The following is an 18,530-nucleotide window of genomic DNA, read 5'->3' as shown; positions in this document are numbered from 1 at the left end:
AACGTATAGACCGAGCCAGTGCATTTGGAATTTTCCTGGAAATTTATCAAACTTACTGTCATACAATAAAACTAAATTGTTTACCTTGAAGGTGCACAGTTTGATGTGTTGATCGTGCCATGCCTTTTCGCGTTCCTTCTGAACTATTTGATGGAATCTAGCCAATAATCTATCTTCCTCGAGCTCTGACAACTGTGTGAGCCACTCTTCTAAGGCTCTGTAGTTTACCATCCCTGTGAACATCACTATGTGTAGACTAGGCATGATATACTTCATAGGCATCACAACCTCTATGCCATAGACCAATCTAAATGGTGTATGACCAGTAAGCTTCTTACAAGTAGTTCTATAGGCCCATAACACAGCTGATATGCTCACATCCCAATCATTCCTCTGTGCATTGCAAACCTTTCTCATCCTGTCCTCCAATATCTTATTAAACGCTTCAACCATCCGATTGGCCTGAGGGTGATATGGCGTACTCTGTTGATGATAAACTTGGAACTCCTCTATCAGCACGTTGATTGTTTCATTAAGGAAGTGCATACCCCGATCGCTCATTAAAACATTCGAGCAACCAAACCTGGTCAACATTTACTCAAACAGAAATTTCGTTGTGGTTTCCCCTGCACGGTCCTTTACAGGTTGTGCCTCTGCCCATTTGGTCAAGTACCCAGTTGCAGTGATGATATACACACACCCGTCTTCTTTCCCAAAGGTTGAATCGGTCCTACAAAATCAATCGCCCACTTCTCAAATGGCTATAATGATACCTGCGAATTCAAAGGAAGCTCATCCCTCCTTGATGGCCTACCAGTTATTTGGCATGCATCGCACACCCTACAATATGCTTTGGAATCTTTATGCAATGTTGGCCACCACAACCCAGCGCGTAAAATCTTTTGCGTTGTTTCTTTTCTTGAAGAATGGCCTCCCGCAAGCCCTCCATGAGCTTCAGTAGGATACTGCTTCGTTCAAAATCAGGCAGATACTGTCGTAGTATCTCGTTTGATCCCATTTTATATAAGTGACATGCAATAACAGAAAAATCTTCCGCACACACCACAAATTCCTTCTTCTATTGACTAGTGTGTCCTTCTAGAGCCATTCTCGTAGTCAGGAAGTGGATATTGTCTGCAAAATGATTGTTTGCTACACACACTGCAAAGAGTTGCGCATCAAGCAGCCCTCCTCTAAATTGGTAGGATCCTCTCCTATTTCAATGCACGATAAATGATCTGGCCCTCCATTAAATCGCCCTGGCTTCACAATTACTTTGAAATCATACTCTTGAAACAACGTTAGCCAGCTGCATATTTCCCCCCAACACAGGCTTGTTGACTAGGTACTTCAATGCAGAATGGTCTGTATACATCTTAAAGTGTCTGCCTAGCAAGTAATGCCTAAACTTCTGGAGCGCGTACATCATAGCCAACCTTTCCCACTTTATTGTAGAGTAATTTTTTTTAGCCTTAGACAATTTCCTGCTTGCAAGCGCTATCGAGTGATCCAATTCTCCTTCATCGGCCTATTTCAGCACTACTCCTAGTGCAATACACGATGAATCCACATGCACATGAAATTCGTTCTTCCAATCCAGGAAGACTATGATCGACGCGGTAACCATTTTATTCTTTAATACATCCAGACTCCCCTAACATTCTTCATTCCAACAGAATGTAGTGTCCTTCTTCAATAGATTTTCCATCGGCATGGTAATCTGAGCATAACTCTTGATGAACTTTCGATCCAGTATGACCTAGCATTGTGCGCAACTGTTTAACACTCCTTGGCACCTCCAAATTAATTATAACCATAATCTTAGCAGGGTCCATGATTAAGCCTTGTCTGCATACCACATGACCTAGCAAGATTCCAAAGGGACGTGGAATAAACATTTATTCAAGTTCAACACGATCTGATACCTTTGGCATGTATCCAACATCAAGCACAAACTAGCGACATGGCACTTTACTAGTCTAAACATTGTCCAATCATCAAAATATACCTCCAGAAACTTGGGAATGAACTCTTTGAATGTTGCAATGACTATGCGTGAGAAGATTGTTGGCACATTCTTAAGTCCAGAAGGCATTACCATATACTGAAAGCATCCCCACTTAGTCGCGAAGGTAGTCTTACTTCTGTCTTCAGGCACTATCATTATCTGATGGTATCCAGAGAACCCATCCATGAATGAATATGATTCCTTTCTGCCAACATTATCCAATACCTCATCTGTGAACAGAGTTGGAAAGGGATCATGAAAGTAAGAATCGTTTAGCTTCTTGAGATCTACACAAATCCTTATCTCATCCTTATGATTCTTTTCCTGAACTACCATTGGACTCACCCAATCATATTCCTCCAATGGTTCAATAATACCTGTTGCCAACATATTGTCTAGCTCCAAGCGAACCTTTTCCTTGTACTTAGGATTAAGGCGATATGGCCTCTGCTTAACAGGATTCGTGTCTCGTTTCAACGTTATTTTCATCACTCCTAAATCGTCTATGATTCCTTTTAAGTTTGAAAATTTTTGGGGGAACAAATCCTGATATTCACGAAGTAACTCAGTGACCTTATCCAACGTAGCATTATCCCAGTAGTCCCCTATCTTTGCAAACTTCGGCTCTGCCTTTGTTCCAATGTTTACTTGTCTAGTTTTCAGTGGAACGGTGATATCTGGATTCTCTATCTACCGTCCCTCCACTTCGTGGTGACATTATGCCTCTGGAATATTAATGTTCCTTGGGTCCTCGTCTTCTTCTTCAGCAGTCACATTGTATCACTCTAGCACATGGTGCAGCTGTGTGTTCCAATCTGGTTGACTCAAATCCAAGGGATCCTGCAGTATTCAAAAGATCATTGCCTTGACCTCCTACAACACTTCATCAATGCACTCAAATACATCCTCAAAGCTGAATGTCATCAAGAATCCCTGTCTCAAAATGTCCCACTCGTCAGTGCCATGGAGGAGCTCTGTTTCCAAGTACCAATTCATTAGTATTGCATCCAAAGTGTGACAGAACAAATGCAACCACTCCAGTTGTAGCTTTGCTCCATAAGCATCAGTCCATTTTTCCAAGTGTTCACGTAGATCACTCCTCCCATCATATTTCTCTATCAGTCACACTTTTGGGTGACCAAACTGCAACCACATCATTTTTTTGTATGCACACCATCTGTTAAAACTATCTTTACGCATACCCCACCATCTTGTTGGTATAGCATGCAGCGCGAAATCCAATTCCTGGAAGTGATGCTTCTCAGGCACTTCCCTCTCAAATGCATCCAAAAATTTATCTACATCCATTAGACCATCATAATAAGTCAATCTCACCTGCGATGATATGCAGTGCATCGATTTAGTCATTAGGTTACAACACAACGTAGATACTTCATGCAACCTATTCTACCAGTGTTCCAACTCCTCATCTGAATATGATGTAAATGAAATTTCGAGGTCCCATGCAATGCGTCCATCTGTTGTCAGATTCACCCAATCTTGGTCTCACATTGTTATTTTATAGATCTGGTCCAAATCATTGTCACTTTTGTAATCGCGGACCGTTCAGTATAGCGCGGTCCTTCTGCAGGGTCCAAAGGTACTACTACACAGAGTGAATTCCTCTCAAATGACATCGTCCCACTTATTCAAATTGATCACCCCATTCATGTCAATATCCCAATTGACCCCAAGGAGCGTGGGGTGAGGATTGTTGCCATCGACAATCTCTATCACTTCGAAATCAGCCAACGCGTTCGCGCCTTTAATATCTACTGTCACTCCCTACAATCTTCCCATGGAGATAACCTTCTGTTGATTTGCCATCCTCAATTGAATCATACTCTCCTATTTGCATAGTGAGCCTCATCTCGCTCCCTATTCTTGCCTTATGCTTACCAATTTTTCTGAGTACGCAAGGTCCTTTAAGAGAATTTTCTTTTTTGGCACACTTATTTATCAACTCTTGTAATCCTTTCATGGCCTTGCTATTGTGAAGCAACTTCAGGGGTCCACTACTTTAGATAGCTTATCCTGACTTCCTGAGGTAGTGACCTCAGTGAAGCTTTTCTTCGCCTCCATGAAAGTTTCTTTCATGCACTCCAAATCAAATCCAACCTCCTTTTCTGGAGCTTTGCAGACCCAGTCACTTTATTCATGCTTCTTTCCTTTATCCTCTCCAGTCGTCATCCCACTCCGCATCACAATATACACTTTAGGATCTTCTTCGCAGGGTTCAACCCTCACCATATGCAGGTTCTGGGTAGGTTGTTGAGGTTGTGTCCCCTTTTCCCACATCTTAGCTATTAATATAAGGCAGTCTTTTGTCACGTGGTCAAACTGAGTATAGTATCGGCATGATAGGCACGTCAGGTTCATACACTCTCATGCATAGTGTACTGGCACTCCACAATTATAGCAAATAATTTGTCCCCAACCTCTCGCAGGTCCTCCTCCGCCTCGGCCTCATCCACAACCTTGATATCCACTGCGCTCCCCCAATGCTTTGATCCGGAGGCCGAGTCTCTGTTTGCATTAGATACGTGGGCATTATTTCCATCATCAACTCATAGCTACAGTAGTTCCACTCATTGTGGCCCACTGATTTGCAGAAGTTGCAAAAGAGTTATTGCGGTGTTTGTACAAATTTCTGTAGCAAGTGACAATTGTTTGTTACATGTTTTCCAGCTACCTAACAGATAGCACACCACATTGCGGGCCCTGTACTTGGTCCGACTTGAGCTTCCAGCCTCAGAGGCATCGTTCCTCCTCCTGCAACATAATTCATGAAGACGGGGCAATGATCTTTATGATTCCCCTGACTCATACAATGCAAACACCAAACTTCTTCGCATACCTCTGGCTGAGCCACTCTATCCTTATTTAGACTTTGGAACTCTAGGCAAAGCTCTGCAACTCCGCATGAATTTGATGAAATCCCAAAGCAGCATCTTGAATCGGTGTCTCGTGAAATATCATCGCAATTTCCAGGGCTTTTGCCCAGGTCCCAATATTTTGCTATGATAAAGCAACCCTTAGGTGAGGCAAGAGCGAAGCTACAAACCATTCGCGGTGTTGTCCATCCGTAAGATTCATGTTAGCTTCACGGATCTTGCACTTCAATCTCTAATCTAGCTCCTAGGGTGTTTCACCAGGCTTCATCATGATTTCCTTGAATCCAACGATAGATTGCGCTTTAGACTTAGGCCTACTGAATTCCTTATTCAATACAGTCTGAATGTTTGCCAATGCAGACATTGGGTTATCAATGTAGTAGTTAATGTACCACGTTAGCGTGTGATCCTGTAAAGTAGTAACCATTGTTGCTTTCTTCATCTGATCATCTGTAATATTCTGGGTTGTCCACACGGCCTTTGCAACAAACCAAAACTAGTCCAGGTACTCATTTCCCAGGCCCTTGAAAATGGGCAACTTCACTACATTTTCCATATTGAACAGTATTGGAGGTGGTGGTGGTGTGGGCGAAGGTGTATGCTGTGGAGGTGAAGATGGAGGTGGTGTGGGAGGATTGGGTATTTGCGGGAACCCTTGCCTTATTAACTAGGTAACACTCTGCGGTGAAGCCTGTGTTGCTCCTTCGTTGTCACTCAGAGGAGGCTCAATTAGTGGGCTATATTCAGGAACTATTCTCCTTCTGTCCCTGAATAACTTTCCACTTTGCATAGCTCCAAACATCTAGGTAATTGCATAACCCGCTTTTCACACAAGATCATTTTAATCCAAGTATTCAAAGATCTTAAATACTTACCTCACAGTCCCTTGAAGAAGAATTTTTCTGCTTCGTTGTAGCTGATTGACGTATCGACCACGAATTCTGTCACAAATCCTCTTATGACATGATCAAGCTAGTGATTGACAGTGCACGTGATCTTATCTTCAGAGGCTTCCAATCTCTGCACTAACTCCGTGGTCCACAGTATTGGACCGTCAAGCCTCCACCTTCCCTAGCCATCTGCCAATTTAGCGATCCACTTGTATAGCTTTATCGGGAAGGAACAACACAAATTTTTGTGTACCTCTTTGTATAGATACCTGTCCAACCACTGTTCTTTCATCAATCGCAAATTTTTGTTTTCTTGCGCCACGAATTCGTGGATCTTTCTATCCAACCACTCCTCAATTTGTTTCTTTGTTGGATTCCACTGATGTGACATCACACATCTCTTTATGCAAATCTCGGTCTTGGCAACTAAACCATTTGTTGGCTTAGTGGGTCCTGACCCAGGTATAGAGTTAAGTTTACCAAACAAATCACTACACTATTGGCCCTTTTAGTATCAACCTGCAAAACGCAGAATGAAGTCTCACCCGTGTTATGCCCCTATACCAATAGGTGTCATATATCATGATTGACTTGATCTAGTTATGAAATATGTTCATACCTTTAATTGCTGCAAAGGTTTTCCATATTTATGAAAAATAAAAAATAAAAAAATGTAAAGAGGGTATACCCTAGAAAAATAATAAAAGGGTAAAAAAAATAATAAGAGGTCAAAAAATGAAAGAAAATGAACGCCAACAAAAAGAAAAGACCAGGAAAGTGTGCAAGTCTAAATGCCACTACTTTTTTACTTTTGTATAATAAAAATTGTGTGCAGTTTGTCACCTATGCCACAATTCATGAGTAGTCAAATAGTTTAAGCTTGGCTAGTTCACATTTCAATTTCATGTTGTAGAAATAGAGAATAAATATCTGACCAAACAGTGTAATCTTGGCAAATAAGTAGATAGGTAGAGTGAAAAAATGAGCTCAACAGTTTAATATGAGCCCTTGGATGTAATAAGTGTAGACTTAGATAGGCATTACCATGTAAAAGAAAAGAAAGTTTCATGAGAGTTTGCCAGTCTAAGTGCACCCTAATAAAGAAGTAAAATTGCTAGGTTAAAGTAGGTAGGGTAGGTAGATGTTAGTTGCAGAATAACATGTGATGAACGATAAGTGTGAATGTGTAAATATTTTATTTTCATCACAAGGCAAAGGCATGTAGTACATGAAAGACATATCAAGCAAGCAAAGTCAGAACAATTAACTCCCCTATTCATTTTCCCTAAATTTTCACTAATTTCCCCTAAGTACCAAGGTATCTATCAAATTAGAGGGGCTCAGAGCATTTCTCTAACTTCTGGAGGGACCGGACCCTCGGCCCAATAATTTATAATGCCTTAAGTACTTAAGCTCATTCATCAATAATCACACCCCTTTATAAGTCATACATTCCCTTGATAAGTTTTTCCTAAGTAAAATCCTATTTTACCTAGGGAAATTAATATATTTTACATAAAGACCCTCATTATTCACTTAGCCTAAGTTTTAATGTACACATGAAAATTTTATACACTTAGCACTTTTCCCATTCAATGTCATATTAACTGCTAACTGATTAATATATAAATCCCTTATAAAACTCTACCCATTCCCGTATTACTTTAACTATGTAAAAACCCCGAAATATTATATATCCCGCCCCCGATTAAAATATATGTTTTAAAAAGGGATTAATAAGTTAATCAGTAATGCATTAAGAACCCCGACCCCCCTGCTACATTAAAACAGGATTAATTAACCCTCACAGTTAATTAATAGCCTTCCCAACCAATCATGTTGCTCCCTATACGATTAAATAATCGTTAATTGCATTGGGCCCGCCCTCATTAAACTCCCTTCACTTTTCATCCCTGATAACCATCCGATCATGCCTTCCAGATCTGACAACTGTCATGCATATCGCAGGACCCTCCACGACCGAACGTTAGCGTGCGATCGCGGAGTGGTTTTGTGAACAGTGCCTCCGCCACGCGTCATTCATTCTATGGAATCGCTAGCTCGAGCCCAAATACCGCCTCCCCTCCAATAATGGTGTGATAAAAACCAATTACCGCCTCCCGCTAACGACAAGATGTCACATCATCAACTTGACGCCATCTGTCCACTATTCATTCAAAACTTACCCGCCAATATCAATCTTTTACCCGTTTAAACACAAAAACCCCAGTTTTGCTCGTTTTCACCTAATTGTGTAGTAAAACCCTATGAAACCCATCTGCGCCACCTTAATCCTCTGTTAAACAATTCGAGCATGGCTTACCTCCCTAAAAGAATTCTGGACTCACTTCACAGACCTTTCAAGCTCAAATGTAACCTTTTCAACCTCCCATGAAAACCAATGCTTTCTTAACAGTTTGTTTTGTTTTACAGGTGAACAGAAGACCACAACCTTGGATAAACAATCTTAATACTAGTCATAAGACCTGTTTACTCCAAGATTGTTATCAAATCTATTCAAATAGAGATGGAAAATAAAACATACAGTTAAAATATAAGCAGAGGAAACATGAAATTAAATGATTTACTGTTGAAATAGAGAGTAAAAACCTAAATATACAGTGAAGGTAAAAGGACACAGTAAAGAACAGTCAAAGTGTATCAGGGTCAAAGAGTATCAGATTGAATACCAATTCAAGTAAATCACCTAGCATGAAGACAAACAACAGGGAAGACAATTACAAAACAGAGCATACAAATTCATGTCAAAGTGAAGATAGATGAAAAACAGAGCCGTAAAAGTAAAAAGTAAAAGTAAGCATGAAGAAATTAAGGGTTAAACAAAGATGAAAACACTTCCACTAGCTACAATGAATTTTATCCAAAGTAAAAGTGAAAAACAGTTGAAAGGAATTTAAGGTTAAAAGATGAAATCAGAGCAGAAATGGTACATTCTTCAGAAATTTCCTGTTTAAGTCATAGTTTTGCAGAAACTATTGTGGAAAATCCAAGAAGTATTTCAAGAAAATGGAGGATTTTTTTGTTCCTAACAGGCTAATCTACAAAAACCTATATCACTTTTTACACAGGTATTACCAAAAGGGAGATAAGTTCATGTCTTCACAACCTATTTTTCAGTTTGTGCAAAGTCCTGTTTTTGACATCTTTTTGAAAAAAATATTGTGAGCAGTTAAAGCTGAATTTTGGGAAATTGAGAGAGTTTTATCTCAAAAACATTCTTATCTATAATAACCTCTTTCACTTTTTACATATCTATCTCGTATTGAAATATACAAGCGTATCATTGGACCCTAAGTTTGCAGAATTTTTGGGGTAGAATGCACAAAGGAAGGATGCAGTTAGTGACTGGGATGCTTCATCATCAATTGAGAGTTGCTACCAAATTCGACTTTCTCTTCTTCATCACCATAAATCCATAAACATAGTACCAAATAGATTCATTAATTTTGAATGTTCTTCATTTAAGTTCAATTAATGTAAAGAGTTGGAGATATTTGTAAAACCAATCTTGATATTTTTTCAAGATATTTTAGTTTAGAAATTAGTATAAATACTTCTTCATTTGAAGTATTGTGGTGGATTCTTAGAATTTCTGTAAAACTTATTACTTTGGAATAAAGCGTTGTTGGACAAAATCTTGTATGGCTGACTCGATGAAGAATTAATACAAAGGACTTTTCACAGGATTCATGTGTCAAACACCGGATAGATAAGTATTTTATATCTCATGTGTTATTGTTTTCTGTTGGCATTATGATTCTGGTATGGCTTTATGATACATATGTTGTACTTGATGGCAACCCACTCATCTCAGATGATAAATTATAGTGCAGAAAAGTTCACGCACTTATATGCAGAGAAAAGCTTATTCTATGTAGAGAAAAGTTCACGCACTTATATGCAGAGAAAAGTTTATTTCATGTAGAGAAAAGTTCACGCACTTTTATGCAGAGAAAAGTTTATTTCATGTAGAGAAAAAGTTCACGCACTTTCATGTTGGAGAACTTACCCTTGGTCCATGGTAGTTAGTCCTTGGTATTTGAACCTATGGTTTTGGACCATGGTACCTCGTCAAAAGTGTGTATATGTTGGAGAACTTACCTTTGGTCCATGGTGGTTAGTCCTTGGTATTATTGAGCCCCATGTTTTTGGGCACCTTGTATTGGTTATCTATGGTATTGATCCATGATTTTAGGAAGAAGCTTGCCTATATAAAGCAAAGGAGATCACTTGGCTAATTCATTCTTGCAAATCAAATATCTTAAGATCTGAAATATTGGGTTATTGTTTTAAAAGTTTGATCTATGAAAGGGAAGTTGAAAGCGAATCTGTGAAGGGTGATCTCTCGAGCGCTGCAGCTGCGGAAGTGCGGAGGTGCCACAGAAGGCGCAGTGCGGAGGCGCCACAGAAGGCGCAGTGCGGAGACGCCAGAGAGGCGCCACAGAAGGCGCAGTGCGGAGACATCACAAAGGCGCCACAGAAGGCGCAGTGCGGAGGCACCACAGAAGGCGCAGTGCGGAGGCCCCACAGAAGGCACAGTGCGGAGGCGCCACAGAAGGTGCAGTGCGAAGACGCCACAGAGGCGCCACAAAAGGCGCAGTGCGGAGGCGCCACAGAAGGCGCAGTGCGGAGGCGCCACAGAAGACGCAGTGTGGAGACGCCACAGAGGCGCCACAAAAGGAGCAGTGCGGAGGCGCCACAGAAGGCGCAGTGCAGAGGTGCCACAGAAGGCGCAGTGTGGAGGCGCCATAGAAGGCGCAGGGCAGAGGCACCATAGAAGGCGCAGTGCGGAGGCGCCACAGAAGGCGCAGTGCGGAGGCGCCACGGAAGGCGCAGGTGCGGTGGTCGCAGTGCCACAGAAGGCGCAGGTGCGGAGGTAGTACAGATATCCGCAGATCTATACCAGTGAAGTTGCGATCCCTGCTTAAAATTTGTTTTAACTGCCTTTGACTATTCTGTAGGGTTTTGGGTGCATAACTGATGTTTGGTTAATGGTATTGAGTTCAGATAACAACATGATTAATGACTTATCTTTATGTACTAGATATGGTTGATAACTCTCATAATATCATTGTATATGTATGGATCTGGTGATTGGGTGATTCAGAAGGTTGTTTGATTATGAGCTTCAATGTTGTTGTCGGATCCAGTTTGAAAATTTATGAAAAGTGGTCCTTGTAAGAAAAGAAGTAGGGGGTTGTAGCTCCCTTCCAAGAAAGACTGGAAAACGAGAGAGAGTTGCAGCTCTCTGCAGGTTGCAGCCTGTGTACTGGTAAAGGACTGCACCAGTACAAAATCATTGTAAAAGGAGTTTCTAATTTGAAAGAAGATAGAGACATATTGCAGCAGGTGGTTTTCACCCACATTGGGTTTCCACCTTACATCTGGTGTTCTTTGGTGTGACTATCTATTTTTCTTGTTCATGCTCATTATTTTATGGTACTGATATGCAAAAATAATTCAAAGTATAAATAAGGAAGATTTGTTAAAAGAACTTGATAATACTGATTCACCCCCCCTCTCAGTATTATTTCCAACAGTTTTCTTGTTTAATATTTCAATTACGTTTCATATCTGAATATTAAAACGAAAAAGTTTAATTTAGAAAGTGCTTAAGTGCAATATATATTCAATCATTTTTATTCTAAATGTTTTCTTCTAAACTATCATAGGCAAGGAACTCTTAATTGCTCTTACTTTTTAGTTTATCATTTGATCATTTAGTAAAAAATTCTTAACTACTTTTTATTGGTGATCATCCAAGTTCCCTCCTCTTAAAACATGTTGAAGGATTCTTAATTTCCCTTCATCCCTTTTAAGTCCATTCCACCTTTTCAAGCCTCCATTTACTCCCTGTTTAGCTATCTTGCCCTGTGAAGCCATCCTTTGTTGAAAAAACCAAATCCAGTTGAGCCATCCTCTTTTGACTCCATTAGCCCAATGGCCTGAAATAGTCAATTCTACCCATCTGCTATTGAATTTCACCACCAAACACAATCAAAACCCTCAAGACTTCATAACTAGCCTAATACCTTATAAAACAAAGCTAAATCTTAAAGAGAGAGCCCTCTCTGAGTACAGATTGGCTAGATTCTGTACCCAAAAGTTGATTTGTGGTTACCTTGGACCCCTTTCCCTCTTCTTACAACTTCAGGGAAAATCTGAGTGATAACAACCTGAAGCAGTATGGGGGGATGCTGGAACCAAGTTTCCGCACCCAGAGATGAGTGTGATGTCGTTTTATGCCCTAAACCTACCTTCGTGTAGATAGGTAAGCCCTTAGGGCTTATCGATATAACTTCCCTTAATAATATTCTATACCTCCACGAAGGTCTACGACTATCTTTTGCGGACCCTAAACAGGTGAATAAACCACTTACGCGCCTCTGTGATTACTCCTAACTTTGTATATACCTAGATCGATTTAAGTGTTCAATAAATTTAAGAGGCAACAAGATATTCTTCACATAAATAGTTACTATTACTTGCATTCATATGACAATATAAATCATGTAAAATCACGCATCAATATAGTATTAGTTCATAAACCCATCATTCATCATAACATAATAGCGCATTCATTCCTAACAGAAATAAATAGATAAACACAAGAATTTATGGAATAATATCTTTATTAATGCTTCAATTCTTCTTACAGACTCAAGGCTTCCCTGCACACACAGCTGCAGGGGTCCGCACACTCAGCTGCGGACTCAACTCTAGGCCTCTGCACACACAACTGCAGAGCCTCTCTTCTACTCTAAGACTTCTTCACTCTTTCCTCTACTCACCCATTACATTCATTTCATCATTATCTATCATTATCATTGCTTTAGACTCTGTAAGACTCTCTTTTTTATACAATCCCATGGTCCGCAGACCATGCGTAGGTCTATACAAGCTGACACAACATACATAAAGGAACGGTAAAACCCTTTATGATACTTTACTATCTACGTGCTCTGCAACCACATCTTGTGGAGACTTTACATTCTTTACAACAAAAGTTAGGCTTTTTTCCCCAAAACTTGGGCTTTTTCCCCAAAATTGACCCTAGGGGACCCTGTCTCAACAATAGCCCACCTATCTAATCGATTTTTGAACCAGAATGGGGTCTAATCATTTTCAATGAACCAGATTTGAAAAAATACATATAAATAATTAATCTATAATGAAAGAAATTGTTTTTAATATTTCAAACCATGATTCCAAGTCATTGAAGACAGATATGTAAATTTTGCTCATGTATATTAGATGTAAGGGAGAATATATCAAAATTGAATTGAGCACAATACATATCAACAAAAAAATACATAATCAATGAGGCTCTAAATGGTCTCTAGAGTCCAAAAACAATGCAACCACTAGCCTACTACAAATCACTGATCAACATGATCACTCATCAAACTCATCACCTATTCACCACTACTAGAACTTCACAATTAGATTCCTCAACTTATAATCTAGTAAAAGTTGAAATATTTTAACATTCCCAACCAATTGTTTTGGTTTGAGAAGGGTTCATCTCCTCAACCTTATAATATGGTAGAAAAATATTAACATGCCTAGCCAATTATTTTGATTTGAGTGATGGGTGCATTTTTGTTAAGGCCATAGAAAAGGAGTTTGAAAATCAATACCACCAACATCAGAGGAGTTCAAAAATCAATACCACCAACATCAAAGGTACATAAAGGACTTCACACTCTTGATTAAATTCCAATCCCATACCCACATACATGATAGAATTCAATGAGATTTTTGCAATCCTACCAATCCTAAAATCATGATAATTGTTAAGTCTATTAAATTTTAAGTGGATATGAAATTCTACTTTCTCCATATGAAATCCAATAAGGTTGGAACCAATCTCAGACATCCTATGACAATTAATGGTACTGTTAAAAATTTAAGTAAAAATACTTTAAGAATTTAACATTACCATTGATTGTCAAAATTGCTAGGGTTGAGTTAGGTTTTTTTTTAGATTTAAGGTTTAGGAGGGGGAGGGTTGGTTTTATAGCCATGGGGGGTTTCTTGGGAGGGAAACAACCTCTGTTTCAATCCATAACCACCTAAAAAATCACCAGAGCAGATCCCAAACTCCCCCCACACATGTGAGATATGACTTAGTCGCCTAAAAAAAGTCCATCCAACCATGGTATAGCAACAAATTTGAACACTAGCTACAATGATGGCCTAGGTTCAAATACTAGTAGCAAATCAAGCTAGGTTCAAGACCTGGGTTACTTTGATATAGTGGATACTCCTCTATGGAAAAACTTAGTCGAATGTAACTTGTTTGTAGTGTGGATCATCTAGGAAGTTGTGTGCCCTAAAAAGGCAAAGTATGCCTTGCTTGTTTCATGTATTAAGCCAATTAAAATAGATAAAATAGTTCTTTTAGTTATTTAACAAAATTATATATCACAGTACAACCCAACTGTTGTCTAGTCACAAATTAGAACACAAGCAACAATAATAACTGATGTTCAAAAGCTGGCAGAAGATAAGGTTAGATTCAAAACATGGTTTCTTGTGACAGAATAGATACTCCTAAATGGAACTTACTTAGGGGTAACCTATTTTGTTAGTATGGATCATATATGAAGTTTTAAATCATAGACAGATGTTTAGGCCTCCTCTATTCTATAGACTAGGCTATATAAATTGGCTATACCAATTCTTTTCATTTTAAAGAGAATTCCATAACAAAAGTCCATCCAAGCATGTTCTAGTGGCAAGTGTGAACATGGAAACAATGAATAACAGGTTAAAAACCTAGTGGTCTCAATACATGTGCTAGTGCAGTCTTCTATTCATATTATTTTAGGTTCAAGTACTAGCACTACTAGGTATTCAAGTCCCACGTGATCTTAATAGAATAAATACGCTCAATAGAAGCCACACATCAAAACAAGCATGTTTGATCAAAGAGGACTTGTTGTAGCGGGAGAAAGAAGGCACTACTATTTCCCCCCACCATGTCTCCCATTTGAATGTGGCTTATTGTAATATCTTCCAAACAGGTAAGGCTCACTAACTACATTGTAGAAAGTGATAACCACCCTCCAACATAAAGTGGGTTTAACAAATTTTTTATCCATTTACTCAATAATGACACATTGGTTACAATGATTATGAACAAGTTAAAAGGCTTGGGGGGCTCACTACCCATATTAACCGTCTTCTATGCACAGATAAGGCCAGGATCAGGTCTTGGGTTACTTTGATAGAATATATAATACTTGATAGAAACCCTTAGCCAAAGGTGACCTCTTTGTAGTGTGGTTCATCTATGAAGTTTATCATTATCTCGTAGCAAGTTTGAATGCTTGAAAAAGCTAGTTGGCTCACTACCTGTGCTAGTGCAGTCTTCTATTCAAACAATTTTAGGTCCAAGTCCTGGGGTATTTGATTGCTAAGTGGCATTAAAGGAAAACATACCCTCAAAAGGAACTGCTACTCATAATTGGCATGTTTCATCAATGGGAGCTTTCTTGGATGGTAAAAGTGGGGCATTGTTACTACCCTGGCAAATTGTCTAACACAGTAAAAAATCCCAAGGTTTCATTATGCATACCAACACGGCCTCATGTGCATGTTTCAAGTCCTGGATTACTTTAACAAAATAGATACTCCTCAACAATGTCCCTTAACAAATGTAACTTGTTTGTAGTGTAAATAATCTGTGTAATTTTGTTCACCAAACAAGTAAGCATGCCTTCTCTATTTCATAAACTTATCCTTAGTTTTTTAACAGAATTCCCTAACAAAGGGTCCTTCCAACCGTTTTCTAGTGGCAAGTTTGAACACCAACAATAATGATTGGTTGGGATCAAAAGCTATTAGCCTCACTAACTATGTTATCACAATATGCCATTCAAATGTTTTTAGGTTCAAAGACCAGTGTGACTTTGATACAAGAGGTACCTGAGGAGCCTCAGTATTGCAGTAAGGATTTTGCACCTTCTAAGGCTACTAACTTTACTTTATCAACTTGGGCTTTTGTACAAACTTGGAGGTGACAGTGCTATATGTACAACAAATGCAACGTTCTACTCATGTCACTTCTCAACTGGGGTGATAGACCACTAGGGTTTCAAACCAGTCTTCTATTGTCTAGAAGGAGACTAACTATTGACAGTGAATGTAAATCTAGTTCTAATGTAGGAAAGTAAATGCTTGTCTATCTAGGAAATGAAAGTTACTAAAAGAAAAATGACATGAATCATCTAGCTAGGAAATGACACAAATTACTTGCAAAAATGAACTAAGCTAACCTTTCATTTTATCATCTTGCTATTTGGCCTAATTGGACATGGGAAGTTTTTATATCATCTTATGATTCATATATGCATGCACTAACTATCTCAAGTTGCATTTACAAAAAAATAGTCTTTTAATTTCTAAATTCAGAAATGTAAATGCTATGTTATGTTATCTGATCTTGCAGGGAGGAAAGGCATGGGAGAGATGGTCTTAGGTGGAACTTGGAGGCATGGAATCTAAGGTGAGGACCTAACCTATGGTCAAACTAGAATTTATTATCAAAACAGGGTCAAATAATCTACTACAGGGACTGCTATAGGATGTCCTAGTTTGCTACAGGATGTCCTAGTTTTCTATGGGAAATTAGCTGAAAGATTTAGGAAGGAAAGAATAGTGGAATAAGGTGTTGGAGAGATGCATGAAAGTGAGAGAATGTGTAAGGAAGGTGCACACTACCCAAGGCTAAGCTGAGCATTCCAGGGAGGTTGGATTTTCCCAAGGTGGTTGTTCATGGTGGCTGCAAAACAAAGATTAGAACTATGGGTTGGTATGCCTTGGCAGAAGGTGGAGAAGGCTTAGGTGAAGCTAGTTGGATGAGTTCCTCCCTCACTAGTAGAAAATGATTAAATTAATGACTAGGTGACTAAAAATGTTAGTCACTGCAATTATTTCAAGTAAATTATTACTAAATTTGAGCAATTTTAAGTGACCAAACTAAAAATGACTAACTTAAATGACTAATTTAGTCTAGGGATAAAATATACGACTAACTAATAAGTGACTAAACTAAAAGTGACTAAATTAAATGACTAATTTAGTCTAGGATTAAAATATATGACTAGATAATAAGTGACAACATTATTTCATGATGAGACTACCCTACAAGCCACCAAATTTCTATCATATCCATGAGGTCAACAACAATTTGTGGTTCAAGATATAGCTAATTTGGAACAAACTTAGCTCTCAAGCCTGGGATTTTTTCTGCCTCTAATGTTTATAGACAAAGAGATCAATTTCTAAATCACGTGGGAGCCAAACGATAACCTTTTCCATGTTGACTCCCTCTGTTGAACATCATGGAAAATCTCCATAGATTAGTTATCCTTACTAAAACAAACAATTCATTGGAAATATCATTAATCTTATGACATTACCACTTCACTATACATTTTGACCACACAAAGGTTATTTTGATGTCTACCCTTCTTATTTTATGACAATACTATCCTATAAGCCACCAAATTTCTATCATATCCATGAGGTCAACACCTTTTTATGGTTCAATATATAACTAAGTTGGAACAAACTTAGCTCTAGAAGCTATGCTATTTTTTCACCCCTAATGTTTATGGAAAAAGAGATATCAAGAGATATCAATTTTCTAAAACATGTGAGAGCCAAAGTATTACCTTTCTCATGTTGACTGCCTCTATTAAACATCATCTCAACCAGGCCAAAATCATTATTTAAATGAAGGAAGATTCCTTCAAAGAATTTTGACTATTGTATATGTAAGAAGAAAGGTCATCGGGCTATAAATTTCCGACAAAATCCAAAATCCAAATATCAGCAGAAGATCGTGGAAATTTTCACCAATGCATATGAACCTGCTCAATGGGAAGAAATTTCCCAATACAGATCTGATGGAGAAAATTTTCTAGTAACTGTCTCTTTGAAATTGAAGCAAAAGAACTTCAGTACCAACTAGCCCAAGCTCAATTATCTTCTTCATCTGCTGATACTCAAGAAATTTTCTTTCTTATTGTTTTATTTTTTCTAATATTACTTTCTATTTAATAGTCTCTTGTCCTTTTATAACGTTTCGAATGCTATCTCACCATTGGATATTTTTTTATGCACCACCACTACCAAAGCTCTCTCACCATTAAATTATCCTTATTAAACCAAACATTTAATTGGAAATAATGATTGATCATTACCGTGACTTTAGTACTTTTCTTCACTTTTTAACCACACAAAACTTGTTTTGATATCACCATAATTCACTTTTGATAAATCAACCAAAACTCCCTCAATTAATATTTAGTGACACAAAAACCTATTTTTTTCATAAATTAATAATTATTTATAATAAAAAATACCTCCCATTAAACAAAAGAAAAGACTCAACCTTTTATTTAATGGAATTTAATTCCCTTGATAAACAGAAGAGCATTTCATTTAATTTTCATTAAGGTTTCATGGATTTGTTTCTTTCAAATATTAAAATGGTTTATTTCCCTCCATTTGAAAGGTTTTTCCAAATATCAAAATGGTTTATTTCCCTCCATTTGAAAGGTTTTATTTAATTTTCATTAAGGTTACTTGTTTCTTTCAAATATTAAAATGGTTTATTTCCCTCCATTTGAAAGGTTTTTCCAAATATCAAAATGGTTTATTTCCCTCCATTTGAAAGGTTTTTCCATGAGGAAGAAGGAGAAG

General features: G+C 38.3%; 1 pseudogene; it reads left to right on the top strand.

Annotated features, from left to right (window-relative positions):
* Positions 1-473: 473 nt before the first annotated feature.
* LOC149251965 (phytochrome pseudogene) overlaps positions 474-18,530 on the top strand; it is a 37,912-nt pseudogene continuing 19,855 nt past the window's right edge.

This window comes from Pinus tabuliformis, chromosome 7 (genome assembly GCF_031772625.1).
Source record: "Pinus tabuliformis cultivar Carrire ecotype Pingquan chromosome 7, CPIR1, whole genome shotgun sequence".
In the NCBI taxonomy this organism is placed as follows: Eukaryota; Viridiplantae; Streptophyta; class Pinopsida; order Pinales; family Pinaceae; genus Pinus; species Pinus tabuliformis.
This window is presented reverse-complemented; position numbering and strand designations above follow the sequence as displayed.